The following is an 18,822-nucleotide window of genomic DNA, read 5'->3' on the forward strand; positions in this document are numbered from 1 at the left end:
TTTCCACTCTCAGAATCATCAACTAAAATTCTTGGCCCCGAGTTTAATTTTTAAAAATTATTTACAATAGTTTGTTTTAAAGTGAGATTTTAATGAAATGATGATTAGTATGCACATGTTCAGTTGCACCTCCTTAAGTAAAATATTTAAAATTTATACTGTTTATTTTATAAATGTCTTCTCTGCCCCCCCATTTAATGCTCATGCGTGTGCACACACGCACACACATGTGCACGCGTGCACACACACATATACACACACACCTCAGTGTGATGAAAGATACTTACCTGTGGCAGGAGTTGGGTAAATTCACAACATGTCAGGGATATACTTTATATTAATTATTGGACTATTGGATATAATCTTCCAATCTGTTATTAAAATCTGCTAGGACTGGAAAAGTCTTGGTCCTTTTTAATTTTCAGTGACCACACCCACATTAAATTATTTCCGTATTCTCATTCTAGAACATCGTTCTTACCTTTAACCTATGGTAATCGTTTGGCTGAGTTACAACCCAGTTTTCAGGCTGGTAAGGTAAGTTTCTTAAAAATAAATTCTCCTGATGGCTTCCCAGAAACAAAGAACATTTGAAACTTAAGACTGGGATTTAGTCGGTATATCCTGATTCCTTCTGGGCCCTAAGTTTCCAAGATTTCTCTTTTCTTCTCTTTTTGTCTTCTCTGTTTTCCTTCACTCCACAGGCTGCTATTATTTCCATGGTTGCTTTTTACCATTTCTCATACTAATAACTTAGATAAGAGACCTTTACGTTGGCTTAGAGTTTCTTAGGAAATGGAAAAAAGGACATTTTCTTTGCTTTAGAGGAGTATAGAGAGTACACGAATGCATCTGTAGTTTTCACAGTCAAATAGAGGTCAAAACTCTCAGGAATGCCACCATACAAAAGTCTTACATTTCATTGCTCTTGGTGAGTCGTACCTTGGGATAGAGTGTCGTATATATTCACTATATCGTTTGCTTTTGGCTTTATTTTAGTTATTCTTCCTCAAAGAGTGTTTTTTTAAAGGCCATTTTTTGTTTTAACAATTATTTATAAATCATTTTGATGCTAATAACTGGGACAACAGTGGCATGCTGTGAGTATGGAGAGTTTTGCGAGCTATTTGACATCTCAACTGTTTGTTGAATAACACGGTTTTTGTTCTCTGAGCCTACTATCCTGCCTGGATAGCAGGAACAGATCAACTGTGTATGTCTGGCATTCTTTGATGATTTTACCTAGAGGATAATTCTTATCTGATCTTCTTTTGTATGCTTCTCAGTTCTAACAGTGTCCAGGGTTAATGCCTTTTTCTGTATTTCATAGTTGTAAGGGTTGTATAGTAAGAGTCTGGAGAAGAATAAGAAATTGAAACCAGGTTTTTATTATGTAGTTTTAAATTCCACTGAATTAATCTAGCTCTTGAGGCACTGTGGAAACAGGACATTCGTTTTCAGGCCTGGGCTCATGGGGGTCAGAGTTCATCGGACACCCCAACTCTTCCCAACCCTAAGTACTAAGCATGGGGTGTCTCAGATGTAATAACTTCTGTTTACGCTTGTTAACAAAAAGTGAGCTTGCTGTATAATCTCACTCTCTAGATGAACTCTACTCTAAAATTCACAACTCAGATCTGACCTTACTGTTAGTTCCAACCATCACTCAAGAGTTTCTACTCAAACATGTGAGTCATACTTTTGGTGCTGGCTTTTCTGAGTCAGTTTAGCAGTCAACACATTTTATTATTGGCACCTCCTACCATGAGATAACAGGTATTTGGTTTTTAATCCCTCAAAACTGTGATCTTTTTAATCTAAATAGTATATCTAGACCTCAGTGTATTTTTATTCAGTAAGTCTGATTTGCTTTGTGCCTTCCTGACAGGTTCTGGGGTAATAAATAATGCTTTACCATTGGCAGTGTTCTTTCCCAGATATTGAAAGTGTTGCCTCTGGTTATCTTTAATCAACATGGTTACTTATATTTAGAAGGTGCATTTGCTGTGAACAATAATCTTTTCAAAAAGCTTGCAGAGGCATACAAGAGGAAGAGAGTGGGTGTATTATTTTACAAAGCGGTGGTCTTTTGAGTTGTCACTTCTCATCCTTGTACTTGATCATTGAAGGAAGATACCAAATGCCCCCAACAGGGATACTCCCCTTATGAGTTGTGCCTTCCCACTCAATGTGAAGGCATCAAACGTGTTCAGTGTAATCAATAAGAAAAGAAATTTCATAAATTCAAGCACTGATTTCACTAATTTTATTTTTCTTACTATTTTGGGAAAGCTTCTAATAGTGATACACAATCCTGGAGATTATAATTACTAATCAATACTTAGATGTAATGAAAGATCCCGTATTTTTCCCCCCAGGGAATCATTTATGGTGTGATGTCTCTTGTTTAAGTCTTTAAGCCATTTTGAGTTTATTTTTGTATAGGATGTGAGAGAATGTTCTAACTTTGTCAATTTACATTCCACTGTCCAGCTTTCTCAACATCTTTTGCTGAAGAGACTCTTTTTTTCCATTGTATTGTCTTGTCTCCTTTGATAAGGATTAATTGATTGTAGGTGTGTGGGTTTATTTCTGGGCTCTGTATTCTGTTCTGCTGACCCATATGTCTGTTTTTGTGCCAATACCATACTCTTTTGATTAGTGTAGCTTTGTAGTGTTGTCTGAAGTCTGTCCCCGAGGGTATAATTTATTGATCATTTCCTTGGCTCAGACAGTGGCCTGCCTGGTTTCCAGTGGATTGTTCCATTTACTCGTATTATTCCCATTTTTACCAGTGAGCAAACTGAGTCTGTGTGATGTGAAGTAACTTTACTGGTTATTTGGGTATTCAGTAGCAGGAGCAAAATTCCCACCCAGCTCTGTCTGGCTCCACCACCCATTCTCTGAGCCCTAATCTGTTGAGTCCCAGCCATTTGATGGCGAATGAAACAATGAAATGCAGTTGAGTTTGAGATGAGTCTGATCTGGGAACAGCCCTTATTTTGGCTGATGCTGTTGCCTGACGTTCACAGTTGCTCAAGACCTATTTATTATCTGTTTCAGATTTCATTGTGAGATTAATTAATTAACCCTTAAGGGCCTTTCCCATTGTGTCAAGTTCAACCAAAAGAAGCTGACAAACTCCCATTATAAGTTGAAACTGCGTAACAAACTGCACAAGCCCCAACAAGACCTGACGGTCTGTGGAACCTGGGCCAGTGTCAGTGGTTAATTGCATTCTCAGAAATATCATGGAAGTGGGGGAGGTGGTGGTGGTGCTGTGGTCACGTGACCAGGTTTACTCCTTAAAAGCCTGGCTGTATTTTCCTTCGTTTTGAAGGGCATGGAGGAGACTTAGTTTTGATTGCATCCCAGAGGGAGATAGCGACCTCTTTCTGAGAATTAAATATGCATAACATATTACAAGTTAATTTTGAACAATTCATTACTATTTCTTAAAGGTTTGAGGAAGTACTGGGTTAAAAACACAGTAGAAACACCAAACCTATGATTAGAGATTTTGGTTCGTGGTTGTCGATGTTTTTGTTTTAATGAATGGGAAGAAACCACTCGTGGTACATTAAACTCCAAGTTGAAGTATTGTTGCTGTATAAAATAAAGAATCGTATTGCATGTAAAGTAGCTGTTTGTTTCTTTGTCTGACTTATTTATACCAGAACTTATAAAGAATTTGGGGGGGGTATATGTATATCATTATAGTTTTAATTTTTTGAAGCTTGCATTCCACTTATCATGTATACACATAGATGCATGTGCTTATGCATACCACCCCTCACACACTTACACGTGAACCTTCAAATGGGTCCATGCTGTTCTGATCCGTGCCCCGTGAGTAAGAAGTCTGAGAGCCAAGGACGATGCTCAGATAGTCATTATTCTCGTTCTCATGGTCTTAGTTGTACTTTTATGGTTGATGGAAAGATCTGCATGAGGGAAGATACAAAATTAGAGAGGGGGCATTATGAGATGAGGATACCGCTGGTGATGATATTGATACTTGGAATTGCCAATTAAGTAAACAGCTTAATTACTTGGCTCTTTCTTCTGTGAGGCGGCTGAATACTACATGAATGAGTGCATTTCATTAGATGAGTTCATACAGCAGTAACCCATCAAATACTCACTTTCTCACAGGTTGCTCTCGGATATTCTGCACAATAAAGTTGCGTGATTAAGAAAGTTTGGGAAACACTGGGTTAAATAAAGTGAAATCCACTTCTTGACTGAAAGAGGTGGAGTTCCCAAGTTTGACCCTAGAATGCGTATCTCTTAAAAAAAATCTATAAACATTCCCTGTGTATCTCCGGAATGTGTACAGATAGTGGAAAACAGCGTGGGGTTGAGAACTGAATATATGTATGAAGGATGTGGGGAAGTGGTGACGCTAGTGGTCAGGAACCCGCTTGCCGATACAGGAGATTAAGAGACACAGGTTCCATCCCTGGGTCGGGACGATCCCCTGGAGAAGGGCATGGCAACCCACTCCAGTATTCTTGTCTGGAGAATCCCCATGGACGGAGGAGCCTGGTGGGCTACAGTCTATAGGGTCGCAAAGAATCAGACACCACTGAAGCGAGTTAGCACGCATACATGAAGGATGTAGGACTGGGTTCGGATTAAGCCACCCTTCCACCCTCTAGACAACAGGCACGTCACTTAGAAACAAGTATACAAGTTTATACACATGCCTTTCTTGCAGGGTGCTGTGATCTTCAAATGATCTAATGCATACAGAGATGCTTTTCAGATTTGAAGCACTCTGGAAATATTAGTTATTAATAAAGCCTCTACTTTTAAAATTGTGATATTATATATATAACATAACATTTGTCATTTTAACCATTTTTAGGTGTACAGTTCAGTGCCATTAAGTATATTGCTAATGGCTAATGTTTCGCAATGTTCTGTGCATTGTTTTGCAGTTATTGCCGATGTCCATCTCCAGGACTTCTGTCTTGTTTTTTTCCAAATTGAAACATCACCTCGTCCTTTTCCCCCAGCCCCTGGCCACCACCGTGCTACTTGCTCTCTCAATGACTATTGTAGGTAGGGCTTCAGAGGTTAAAGCGTCTGCCTGCAGTGTGGGAGACCTGGGTTCGATCCCTGGGGCAGGAAGATCCCCTGGAGAAGGAAATGGCAACCCACTCCAGTATTCTTGCCTGGAGAATCCCATGGATGGAGGAGCCTGGTGGGCTACAGTCCACGGGGTTGCAAAGAGTCGGACGCGACTGAGCAACTTCACTTTCATTTTTCACTTTCACATAAGTGGAATCATACAATAGTGTCCTATTTGACTTGGCATAGTATCTTCAGGCATATCCTCTGATTTTTTTTTATGATGTGAGATTTTATTTTCTTAATTCACTCACCCTTGATGCCATTCCTTTGTTTGTTTGTTTTAAATTGGAGGATAAGCACTTTACAGTATTCTCTTGGTTTCTGCCACATATCAGCATGAATCACATGGCTGCCCCATGCATCATATGGGGCCTTAGTTCCCCAACCAGGGGTCAGACCTGTGCCCCCTGCAGTGGAAGCATGGAGTCCTAACCACTGGACTGCCAGGGAAGTCCCCCTGGGGCTAGGCGGTACCCACAATTTTAGGACAGGGTCTTTTAAGGATGTGCCTTTAAGAAAAGCGGATCAGGAGTCTGTTCCATCCTCGAAGCGATCAAAAGGTACACATTTCTAGTTATAAGATCAATAAGTACTAAAGATGTAATGTACAACATGATGAATATAATTAACACTGCTGCTGCTACTGCTGCTAAGTCACTTCAGTCGTGTCCGACTCTGTGCGACCCCATAGACGGCAGCCCACCAGGCCCCGCTGTCCCTGGGATTCTCCAGGCACTTACATAAGAAAACTGTGTAGAGTAAATCCTCAGAGTTCTCATCACGAGGAAAAAATTTTTTCTATTTCTTTAATTTTGTATCTGTATGAAGTGATGGATGTTCACTAAACTTACTGTGATCATTTCATGCTGTATGTAAGTCAGATCACTATGCTGTATACCTTAAACTTATACAGTGCTGTGAGTCAATTATATCTTAATAAAACTTGAAGATAAATACATTTTTTAAAGTTCAGGAAAAGAATCTAGTCTGTCCTCAGATAAGAACTAAAGTGACCCAGGGCTCTCCCTGACAAGCAGAGAGCCCTTTGTTGCTTCTTAAATCAGTGTTTGAAATACGAGAGGCATGAGTTTCAACACCTAAGTTTTATATCTTTATTATCTAGATTTATGCACAAGGATTTTTAAACTTAATGTTTCATCATTTTTACTTGTCTTAAAATGGTGACTCTTGATATGAGGCTCTTTTGGGGAAATCCTCTGTAACTTTTAGGATGAAAAATAGCATGTATTTCAAAATTAAATAGCCTAAAATTTGAAATGACCTGTTCTTATTTAAATAAAGCCTTTGGAATGCATGAGTTTGTTAGAGTGAACATTCTCTTCTATACCATGATTTTATAGCAAAATTATTTTCAAATACCCATTATTAATCCCCATTAAATGGTGCCAAAATGGTCATTATAGTTTTTTCCTGAGTAAGCATGGCTTAAAAAAAATCACAGTCAAATTAATCTGCCATCTTGTCCTGCTATGCATATTCTTGTAATCTAAATGTATATTTTTGCCTTTGCCTGTTAAGAGCATATTTTTCATTGTAAAGAGTATTAGCTGCATCAGCAGGCTTTAGCATTAAATTTTCATTGAATCGCACCCTTCATTTTTCATACTCGTCTGAGCTCATCATAGATGCCTGATCACTCTTGGGTCTTTTAGTGCATCTTTGGGGGTCCTTGTCTCATCTTATATCCCCACCTCCAAGATCATTAAGACTCTTTGAGGTGCCTCGAGCCTTCCCTATCTTAGAATCCTCATGGAATCTTGGGTGGAGCCAGCCACCGAGAAGGTGCTCTGCACACATTGAAGTTGAGCTGGGTTGAGTTAAATTGAGATTGAGGTCTGGAAGCCAAAATTGAAGGGATTTTTAAATTTTTAGATGAAACACAACGTCAGGATCTTATTTACCTTTATGGAGAGCCAGGCCGAGCTGGCACAGCACAGATGGCACCCTGTTCCTGAGAGTGTGGGGACGGAGTGAAGCAGAACAAACAGGTGGCTCTGGAGCTGGCACCCTGGCGTCAGCACCAGCTCGGGCCACACTTTGCTGTGCTCGTGTGAGCGAGGCATCGGCAGAAGCAGAAGGCTGATGTTATTTTAATCACTGAGCTCTCTTTAGTGAATACACTTGATTAGTCCTCCTCCTCCTTCTCCTGGATGCTATTTTGAATAGGATATCAAATCCCTGCATCGCTGATGTACACAGTACCTTTTTTCTCCTTGTGACATACCACACCTAACTTTGGGCTCTTGTTTTCTACCTTTTGAAAGTGCTGACTATGTGCTGAATTTTACTGAGGAAGAATGAAACCACAGAAATGAAGTCATTTGCTCCTGACTTAACAGGTTTTCAGGGAGCTCAAAGAGCAATACCTATGGCTTTCCTAGTGGGCATGTTTTTTGATTTTGTCCTTGAAAATTCAAGCTCCCTGGCAGAAGGAGAAGGGGGTGGCAGAAGATGAGATGATTAGATAGCATCCAATGGACATGAGTATGAGCAAACTCTGGGAGATAGTGAAGGACAGGGAAGTCTGGGGTGCTGCGCTCTGTGGGTTCGTAGAGTCGGACATGACTTAGCGACTGAACAGCAACAAGTGCTGAAGGGAAGCATTCAGAATTAGAACTCCATGCCTAATCTCTCTGTTTGTTTTCTGTCAAAGTGAATATTTTCAGAAAGGGGTACACTTCGGGCTTGGGAGGGCTGCGCCGAGCCTTCCGAGGGGTGGTTTGGTTTAAATGTGGACTTGTCGGTTCCAGCTAGCTGGGAGGAATTGCTCTCCCAATGTGATGCATTAGTCATGAGCTGAGTGTAGGAGGGTGTTGAACAATCACTCTGCCTCCCCGCTCTGTCCCTGGGCTTGCAAGCTCAATTTTAAGCCCAGCTGCATCGGAATTGAGGACTTGCTGGGGACATCCCCCCACCCCCACCCTGCTGTGTGCTTGAAATCTTGGCTCAGAGGTGGGAGAGGGTGGTAATTTCAGACCCAGGGCTAGAGCAGAAATGTCGCCCCAGGGAAGCTTGTGTACCTAGGATGCGTTATTTGTGTGTATGTGTGAGGGGTGGGGGAGGACTAATGTTGGGTGGGGGGGTGGCTGCTGTACTTGTACTGTTCAATCTTCAAATATATTTTGACACTGTTTTCCATAACGTAAAAGAGAGCCACAACTCTTGATGATGTTGGCTGCTAGGAAACCTAAGCTCGGAAGGGTGCTCTCCCCGAGAAATAAGTGGTAAAGATGTCATCTTGAAAGTCAGACCACTCTCTCCATGACCCCTTGATGCCTCAGAGCCTGCAGTTACCACTAGCACCCCAAGAAGACATTTTTTTTTCCCCCCCCAGGTCTGAAATCAGGTGGAATTGTGGACTGGGTTGTCTAAACACCTGCTGGATATTCTTATGTAAACATTCTGTGTTGGCAACATATTTTATTCCTTTTGTTGGTATTGATGCTATTACTAGGTACTAGAGAAAAACTCTCCTGGGACATGGGATGGTTAATATTATATGTGAACTTGGCTATGGTGCCCAGTAATTTGGTTGAACACCTCACAGGTTGCTGCGAGGTTTGTTTGTTTTGTATGTCTGGCATTCTTCATGTGTTTTTTTTAAAAAACAATTTTTATTGGTGTATAGTGGGTTATAATGTTTTTACTTTCAGGTATGCAGCAAAGTGGATCAGTGATACCTATACACACATCCACTCTTTTTTAGATGCTTTTCCCACATATGTCACTACAGAGTATTGAGTCAAGTTCTCTGTGCCGTATAGTTACCTATCTTATACATGCTTATATATATCTCTGGTCCTTATTAGTTACCTATCTTATATATGCTGCTGCTGCTGCTGCTAAGTCACTTCAGTCGTGTCCGACTCTGTGCGACCCCAGAGACAGCAGCCCACCAGGCTCCCCCGTCCCTGGGATTCTCCAGGCAAGAACACTGGAGTGGGTTGCCATTTCCTTCTCCAATGCATGAAAGTGAAAAGTGAAAGTGAAGTCGCTTCGTCGTGTCCGACTCCTAGCGACCCCATGGACTGCAGCCTACCAGGCTCCTCCATCCATGGGATTTGCCAGGCAAGAGTGCTGGAGTGGGGTGCCATTGCCTTCTCCGTATCTTATATATAGGAGTGTATATATGTCAATCCCAATCTTTAAATTTATCCCTCCTGCTTCTTTCCCCACTGGCAACCGTAGTTTTGGTTTCTACATCTGTCACTCTGTCTGTTTTGTAAATACGCTCATGTGTACTTTTTTTTTTTTAAGATTCCACATGTAACTGATACCATATGACATTTGTCTTTCTCAGTCTAACTTCACTCAGTATGATGATCTATAGGTTTATTCATGTTGCTGCAAATGGCATTATTTCATTGTTTTTTTATGGTTGAGTAGTATTCCATTTTATACACATGCCGCATCTTCTTTATCCGTTCTTCTGTTGGTGACTGCTTGAAAGAAGTGAAAGTGGTGGTCACTCAGTTGTTTCCGGCTCTTTGTGACCCCATGAACTGTAGCCCGCCAGGCTCCTCTGTCCATGGGATTCTCCAGGCACAAATGCTGGAGTGGGTACTCATGCCCTCCTCCAGGGGATCTTCCCAACCCAGGGATGGAACCCACGTGTCCTTCGTTACAGGCAGTTCTTTACTGTCTGAGCCACCAGGGAGGCCCGATGGACCCTTAGGCTGCGTCCAAGTCTTGGCTATTGTGAACAGTGCCGAAGTGAACATTGGGTGTGTGTGTCTTTTTGGAGTATAGTTTCGTCTGCCCGGGGGTGGGATTTTAGGATCATATAGTAGTTTGTTCTTTCTTTTCCTTCTTTCCTCACTGTTTTCTTTTACCAAGCATTTTTTAAAATGTGATTTAGCATTTACATCAGACATTGAGGAAAGCAGGTTATCCTCCATAATGTGGGTGGGCCCTATCCAATCACTTGAAGACCTTAAAAGTAGACTGAGGTCCTCTAAAATGAAGGGATTCTTCTCCTGGGTCCTTTGAACTCAAGACAGCAGCATCAACTCTTCCTGGGTCTGCAGGCTGCTGGTTCCCTGCAGATTGTAGATTTGCCAGACTCAACAATCTCTTGAGCCAGTATTTTAAAATAGTCATTCATCCATCCGTATCCTGTTGGTTTAGTTTCTCTGGAGAACCATGGCTAATGCAGGGGCCATGAGCTGTGGAACCATAGGATAAAAAAGTAATGCACTGTCGTCTTTTCCCGCATGGAAGTTGTCATCCTAATAGAGGAGAAGATTAAGACAAGTTTTCAAATAACTGATTACTACAGGGATTCAGAGGAGAAGAGTGATGAAGCATGTCTTGAAAGAACAGAGCTTTGCAAAAATTTTCAGTAAAATGCTCCACAAAAAGAGAATTAATTTCTAACTACTCCATGTGCCATTTTATTTTGGGAAGAAGACGGGTAGTTCATCTTAGAAAATCATCAGTTCAGTTTTTAGTTCAGTTGCTCAGTTGCGTCTGACTCTTTGCTACCACATGAACTACAGCCCACCAGGCTTCCCTGTCCATCACCAACTCTCAGAGTTTGCTCAAACTCATGTCCATTGAGTTGGTGATGCTATCCAAGCATCTCATCCTCTGTCGTCCCCTTCTCCTACCTTCAATCTTTCCCAAATCAAGGCCTTTTCAAATGAGTCAGCCCTTCACATTAGGTGGCCAAAGTATTGGCTTTTCAGCTTCAACATCAGTCCTTCCAGTGAACACCCAGGACTGATTTCCATTAGGATGGACTGGTTGGATCTCCTTGCAGTCCAAGGGACTCTCAAGAGTCTTCTCCAACACCACAGTTCAAAAGCATCAGTCCTTCGGTGCTCAGCCTTCTTTATGGTCCAACTCTCACATCCATATATGACCACTGGAAAAGCCATAGCTTTGACTAGACGGACCTTTGTTGACAAAGTAATGTGTCTGCTTCTTAATATGCTGTCTAGGTTGATCATAGCTTTTCTTCCAAGGAGCAAGAGTCTTTTAATTTCATGGCTGCAGTCACCATCTGCAGTGATTTTGGAGCCCAAGAAAATAAAGTCTGTCATTGTTTCCATTGTTTCTCTGTCTATTTGCCATGAAGTGATGGGACCAGATGCCATGATCTTAGTTTTCTGAATGTTGAGTTTTAAGCCAACTTTTTCACTCTCCTCTTTGACTTCCATCAAGAGGCTCTTTAGTTCCTCTTTGCTTTCTGTCATAAGGGTGGTATCATCTGCGTATCTGAGGTTATTGATATTTCTCCCGGCAATCTTGATTCCAGCTTGTTCTTCATCCACCCTGGCATTTCTCATGATGTACTCTGCATATAAGTTAAATAAGCACGGTGACAATATACAGCCTTGTCGTACTTCTTTACCAAGTTGGAACCAGTGTGTTGTGCCGTGTCCAGTTCTAACTGTTGCTTCTTGACCTGTATACAGGAGGCAGGTCAGGTGGTCTGATATTCCCATTGCTTTAAGAATTTTCCACAGTTTTTTTTTGTGATCTACACAGTCAATGTGGAGAAGGCAATGGTAACCCACTCCAGTATTCTTGCCTGGAAAATCCCGTGGATGGAGGAGCCTGGTAGGCTGTAGTCCATGGGGTTGCTAAGAGGCAGACACAACTGAGCGATTTCACTTTCCCTTTTCACTTTCATGCATTGGAGAAGGAAATGGCAACCCATTCCAGTGTTCTTGCCTGGAGAATCCCAGGGACAGGGAAGTCTGGTGGGCTGCCGTCTATGGGGTCGCACAGAGTCAGACACGACTGAAGCTACTTAGCAGCAGCAGCAACAGCAGCATGCAGTCAAAGGCTTTGATGTAGTCAATAAAGCAGAAGTAGATGTTTTTCTGGAATTCTCTTGCTTTTTCGATGATCCGAGGGTTGTTGGCAATTTGATCTCTGCTTTCCTCTGCCTTTTCTAAATCCAGCTTGAACATCTGGAAGTTTATGATTCACGTATTGCTGAAGCCTGGCTTGGAGAATTTTGAGCGTTACTTTGATAGCATGGGAGAAGGCATGGCACCCCACTCCAGTACTCTTGCTTGGAAAATCCCATGGACGGAGGAGCCTGGTAGGCTGCAGTCCATGGGGTCGCTAAGAGTTGGACACGACTGAGCGACTTCACTTTCACCTTTCACTTTCATGCATTGGAGAAGGAAATGGCAACCCACTCGGTGTTCTTGCCTGGAGAATCCCAGGGACAGGGGAGCCTGGTGGGTTGCCGTCTATGGGGTTGCACAGAGTCAGACACGACTGAAGGGACTTAGCAGCAGTAGCAGAGATGAATGCAATTGTGTGGTAGTTTGAGCATTCTTTGGCATTGCCTTTCTTTGGGATTGGAAAACTGACCTTTTCCAGTCCTGTGGCCACTGCTGTGTTTTCCAAATTTGCTGGCATATTGAGTGCAGCCCTTTCACAGCATCATCTTTGAGGATTTGAAATAGCTCAACTGGAATTCCATCACTGCCACTAGCTTTGTTTGTAGTGATGCTTCTTCCTAAGGCCCACTTGACTTCACATTCCAGGATGTCTGACTCTAGGTGAGCGATCACACCTTTGTGGTTATCTGGGTCATGAAGATCTTTTTTTGTACAGTTCTTCTGTGTATTTGAAAGGTTGTTGTTGAATCATGCGAATACACCGGGATTCTTGGGCCCCGGAGGAGAAGAATTCAATCCGGGGCCAGAGATGAGGCTTGATCGCTCAGAGCTTTTGTGTAATAAAGTTTTATTAAAGTATAAAGGAGATAGAGAAAGCTTCTGACATAGGTATCAGAAGGGGGCAGAAAGAGTACCCGCTTGCTAGTGTTAACAATGAAGTTATATAATCCAAAGAATGTCTGGAGGTTATAAAGACCTCATCAGACCTACTCCCATAATTTACATTTTAAGATAACACTGTCCTCAGGCAGGATACATCCTTGTAAAGACCAAGTCTACTCCCATAATTTACATTTTAAGTTAACAGAAGGTTTAATCCAGAGACTGTCCTTAGGGAGGATACATTATTGTTATATAATCCTAAGGAATGTGGAGAAAGAAAAAAAGTTTGTCCTTTCTTCTTCCTTGAGAATTCCAGACCCCTCTCTCCTTGGGGACCCCTAGACTCCTTATCAACCTGCCTAGGAACTGACTCTCTCATATTCTTGCCACCTCTTCTTAATATCTCCTGCTTTTGTTAGGTCCATGCCAGTTCTGTCCTTTATTTTGCACTTTGTTGCATGAAATGTTCCCTTGCTATCTCTAATTTTCTTGAAGAGATCTCAGTCTTTCCCAGTCTAATTTTTCCCTGTAGAAAATCATACACATTAAAAGTTTGTATTCCATTGTTAATCTACCCCAATGCTCCTGTTCTCCCTAACCTTCTGAGTAAATCTTTGAGTAAAACCAACTCTTCTGAATGTTGTTCCTTTAGTCCTTTGATTTGTGTCTGCTGGGTGTGCCAGGGGTGTTTGCATATCATTTAGCAGTGCAGGACTGATGTAGTGGCATTCTTGAGGGACGCTGAGTATGTCTTGAATGTGGGCTTTCATGGTTGTAGCACACGGGCTCAGTATTAGCAGTGTGTGGTCCTTGGGCACACAGGCTCAGTAGCTGTGGCTCACAGGCTTACTTGCTCCATGGCATGTGGAATCTTCCTGGACCAGGGATCGAACCCATGTCCCCTGCATTGGCAGGTGGATTCTTATTCACTGTGCAACCAGGCAAGTCCAGAGATGAACATTTATGAAGCCCTAAGTAAATACAACTCGTATCCGACTCTTTGCAACTCCATGGAACTCCACGGAATACAGTCCTTGAAATTCTTCAGGCCAGAATACTGGAGTAGGTAGCCTTTCCCTTCTCCATGGGATTTCCCAACCCAGGAATCGAACCCAGGTCTCCCACATTGCAGGCAGATTCTTTACCAGCTGAGCCACAAGGGAAGCCCAAGTAAATATGACAGAAGGATGTCTTCTCACACATTGCCTCCTTTCGTCCCCAGCACAGACCTACAAGGCAGATTTCCTATTTTGCAGATGGAGAAGGTGGTCCATGGGGATGTTTATTGTTTCATTCAACGTCATGGGGACATTAATGAGCAGATGAAGGCTAGTTCTGACTGCATCTCAACTCTGTTACTTTTATAAATCTCGCTGCCTTTTGGGAGGGATCATAAGTGTGGAAAGTTTTGACCCTACGTGGTATGTCAGATTTGAGCTCACCCTATGGCTCATCCAACAGGCTCACCCTATGGAGGTGTCCAGAGGGACTTAGGAAGAGGGATTTGTACTGAAGATGGAGATTAAGGTAGACGACAGTGTGGAAGGAAGTAAATAAGTCTGTTAAAGAGGAAAGTGCTCGGTCTGGAGAGTTAGGTAGAAGGCTGAGGGCAGAAACTACAGTTGGGGTGAGGAGGGCATGTCAGAACTATATAAGGGAATCCACGGGGAGGGAGCATGGTTTTTGTTTTTTTTTTTTAATTTTAGGGGAAGAAATTAGCAAGGTCAAATGCCGATGAACGGCCCCCAGTGAAAACTCTTTTTGTTACTTGGATTGAAAGCTAGAGAGAGAGAGAATTTCTCTCAGAAGAGGAAAGCTTCATTTCCCACTTCAGGATGAAAATTTTGTTTAAAAATATTTTCAGAAATTAATTTATTCATTTCTTTTTAAAATTCTTTATAATGGAGTACAACAGATTAACAATGTTGTGAGAGTTTCAGATGGACAGCACAGGGACTCAGCCATGCATATACACGTATCCATTCTCCCCCAAACTCCTCTCCAATCCAGGCTGCCACATAACACTGAGCAGAGTTCCCTGTGCTGTATAGTAGGGCCTTGTTGGTTATCCATTCAAATATAGCAGTGTCTGCCTGTTGATCTGCAACTGCCAGTACATGTATCCCTTCTCCCCATGGCAACCATACCTTGGATATACAAAGGAATATTACTCAGCCATTCAAAAGAATGAAACGATGCCAATTGCAGCAACATGAATGGACCTAGAGATTGTTATACTGAGTGAAGTGTGTCAGACAGAGAAGAAGTATCATATGACTTCCCTTTTGTGCAGAATCTAAAAAGAAGTGATACATATGAATTTATTTACAAAATAGAAACAGACTCACAAAAACCTTTTTAAAAATAATTTTCCTTTGCATGTGTTATTGATAGCCTTTATTCTTCCAAACTATATAACTGAAATTTCTTGGCTACTTATCCTGGCTGTGTCTGAGATTACCCACACTGAACAATGCAGTGATGGTTGCCAATGTGTTTTTGCTTACTGTTTCTTGGCCCATTGTTATATTGTCTTCCAGGGATTGGGGATGAGGAAGTTGCAAAAATGAGACCTTCCTTTTTATATCATTCTCTTTTTCTGCACATGACATTGTTTTATTGATGACTGGTGAATTTTATTGATGACTGGTGAAGGGATATTGTTAACTGTCTTGATTGCAAAAATACAATTTAATGGATCCTCTAGAGCTGGTGCTGTCAGCAGACAATTTCAGAGCAGGCATCAGTTTTCCATATGTGTCTACTGCCTTGGTCTTCTGAATGGTTGCATTCCCTTCTTGAAGATTCTGGAAGGTTTTGATATTGCTATACTGCTGCTTCACAGTAAGCCTGAGATGTCAGTAAAGTTAAGCAGGCATCCCTCTGCGTTTTCCACTGTCTTTCCTTATTTTTTCTTAGTTTCCAGATCAGCTTTCCCTGTCCTAGAACAGTGGTCTTTAATACTGGGTATATGTGCAAGATGATTTCATGAGGGCAGAGGAAGGGAATTTCAGGATTTCTCTGTTATGCATTTAAATTTCTGTGTCCTTCTGTTCAGTTCAAATAAATGAGGAAAATTATAAACATACACAGAAATTTAAAATGTGCATAATGTATTTGCACAAGAGCACATACATGTAATTTATACATTGATTAAATAAGTGACGACACACACTGAACTCTGTTTTGGGTGGGCATGGTTGGGATGGTTTCATTGAATGAGGATTCCCATTAAACCTTTTGCACATTAGTGCCCTGGATAGGAGCGTCCTCATTCTTAGAAGGCACGGCCTGGTGTGTGTTTCACTCGCCTTGTGTGTGGTCTCATAGATATTACTTGGCAGTGAGTGTCAAGCTTTTTAAGCTGGTTGCTGTCATACAGGGAACAGATTTACTTTGTGATTGGGTGTATCGGTTTTTCTGGGGACTTTGATGTATCATTGTTTTAGAAATGTTCTCATGACCTCCCAGGAACTGTCTTTATGTTGAAAGAGGTTGATTATCCTCTTATGACTTCAGGGAGGGGCGTATATGCTTTGTTTAATTCTTTTTCTTCTGCTTTAAAAAATCCAGTGTACAATGACTTTGGCTGCTTTTTATTTCTCTTCCAATTTGTTATTTGGCTGCAATGAATATTAGGCATTATTCAGCCAAAACGATCTTGAGTCAGCCTTTAAAGTCAGAATTAGGGGGCTTCCCTGCTTGTCCAGTGGCTAAGAATCCGCCTTGCGATGCAAGGGACGTAGGTTCCGTCCCTGGTCTAGGAAGGTCCCACTTGCTGCAGGGCAACTAAGCCTTTGTACCACAACTACTGAGCCAATGCTCTAGAGCCCACGAGCCACAGCTACTGAAGCCCTCAAGCCCTAGAGCTGCTGCTGCTGCTACTGCTGCTAAGTCAGTCATGTACAATTCTGTGCGACCCCACAGACGACAGCCCACCAGGCTCCCCGATCCCTGGCATTCTCCAGGCAAGAACACCAGAGTGGGTTGCCATTTCCTTCTCCGATGAATGAAAGTGAAAAGGGAAAGTGAAGTCGTTCAGTTGTGTCCGACTCTTAGCAACCCCATGGACGGTAGCCCACCAGGTTCTTCCATCCATGGGATTTTCCAGGCAAGAGTACTGGAGTGGGGTAGAAACCACTGCAATGAGAAGCCCACAGACTAAAACTGGAGAGTAGCCCTCACTTCTCAAGACTAGAGAAAGCCTGCATGCAGCCATGAAGAGCCACCATAGCCAAAAAATAAACTAATAAGTAAATCTTAAAAAAAAAAAAAAGTAAGGATTTGTTTTCCATCTTGAATTTCTGGAGTTTGTCTCAGTGGTACTTGTTGCCTTAATTGAATCGCCTATTTGCTCAGCAGAGAAAGTCTCTTGATGGTTCCCATTAGGATATTTATGGATTTTGACTTAAGCAACTTAAAGACTCGTGCAGTTCTTTTTAAGTGTAGTGACCATAAAAACTTCTGAATGATCCTCTTAGTAAAGTCGGATTGAGTTCCAAAGTCAGTGGCCCCATAGTTAAGGAAGGACTGATGCTGAAGCTGAAGCTCCAGTACTTTGGCCACCTGATGCAAAGAGCTGACTCATCGGAACAGAATTTGCTGCTGGGAAAGGTTGAAGGCAGGAGGAGAAGGGGTGACAGAGGATGGGATGGTTAGATGGCATCACCAATTCAGTGTATATGAGTTTGAGCAAACTCTGGGAGACAGTGAAGGATAGGGAAGCCTGGCGTGCTGCAGTCCATGGGGTCTCAAAAAAACGGACATGGCTTAGTGCCTGAACAACAACAACAGATTAGCGTCTGTTTTTCCTGCCATCTCTCTGTCCCCTTTGCCATGTGCCCTACTTGTACCATCTTTATCATGGTCTCTAGCAGAGCGTAACTAACTTGGAGCCTCACCTGAAATCTACCTGATGTTCATAGCTGTCAGCTTCTCATTTCACTCACTCACAGAAAGGTGATGGGATGCCTAAATGCTACCTTTCTTGGAAGTGGTGCTCAGCCACACTTATTTATGCAGTCCAGGCACATTCCACTGTGGTTTGTACAGTTTTGGAACATCAGCTTTGCAGTCAGTGATCTTATTTAAACTATAACCCCAATCCCAAGGTGTGAGTAAGGAGCATAATGGGTGTTCCTGCAGCCCTAGGGAGTTTTGGGGGCTGCACTCAAACCTGATTTACATTTTAATTCTGTGGTACCAAACCTGAAGCATCAAGCTTTTACTTTTGTGTTAAGTTGTCTATGGTATTGAATCCATTTATTATTACAGATCCTGGCTTGGTCAATCAAAGTGTAGTGAGATAGTGTTTTAACCTGTTGCCTCGCATAGGTTATGAGATATGTGGGGTTTTTTTGGTTGTTGTTGTTGATTTTAAGGTCTTTGAGTGTAGTATTGGCCAATATTTGCGTCTCTGTTTTGGTATCCTTCCTGATCTAAGCATTTTGGGAGGATATTTTTCTTACTTTCTTTTATGGCTGAGTTGGTGTGTTCCAAACTTGGTTCTTTTGGCTTGAGGCCTTGTGTGGAATGGACACCGAATTTCCAGTGGGACCGCTGGCAGGGACTTTCGGCCTCTCAAGTGTGCAGCTTTTGAATTGGATGCTCCTTTGTTCTCACAGTGGAAGGTGTTATTGTCACCTTCTCTTTTGTCAGTTACTAGACCAGAAATGCCAGGAGTGTTTCTTCCTTCTTTTCCTCCTTCCCTCCTTATTTCTCACAGGTATATGTGTGGTCACCAAGTCCTAGTGACTCCATTCATAGCACAGAGTGACTGAACAATGGGATACGGAACAGCCTTATTTTTTATCCCAAGGCTCACCTGTCCACCCTAAAGGAAATAAACCCTGAGTATTCATTGGAAGGACTGATGCTAAAGCCCCAATATTTTGGCCACCTGATGCGAAGAACGGAC

At 42.1% G+C, this 18,822-nt stretch overlaps 1 protein-coding gene across 11 annotated transcripts in view; it reads left to right on the top strand.

Moving 5' to 3' along the window:
• TIAM1 (TIAM Rac1 associated GEF 1) overlaps positions 1-18,822 on the top strand; it is a 464,731-nt gene that overhangs the window by 264,606 nt on the left and 181,303 nt on the right. Inside the window, exon 3 of one of the 11 annotated variants that reach the window (XM_059887396.1) lies at positions 468-537. The exons of the other annotated variants lie outside the window; for them this stretch is intronic. The gene's annotated coding sequence lies outside the window, so the exon portion shown is untranslated. The remainder of the gene's footprint in view (positions 1-467; positions 538-18,822) is intronic. 11 annotated transcript variants of the gene reach the window in all.

Source organism: Bos taurus, chromosome 1 (assembly GCF_002263795.3).
Source record: "Bos taurus isolate L1 Dominette 01449 registration number 42190680 breed Hereford chromosome 1, ARS-UCD2.0, whole genome shotgun sequence".
NCBI lineage: Eukaryota > Metazoa > Chordata > Mammalia > Artiodactyla > Bovidae > Bos > Bos taurus.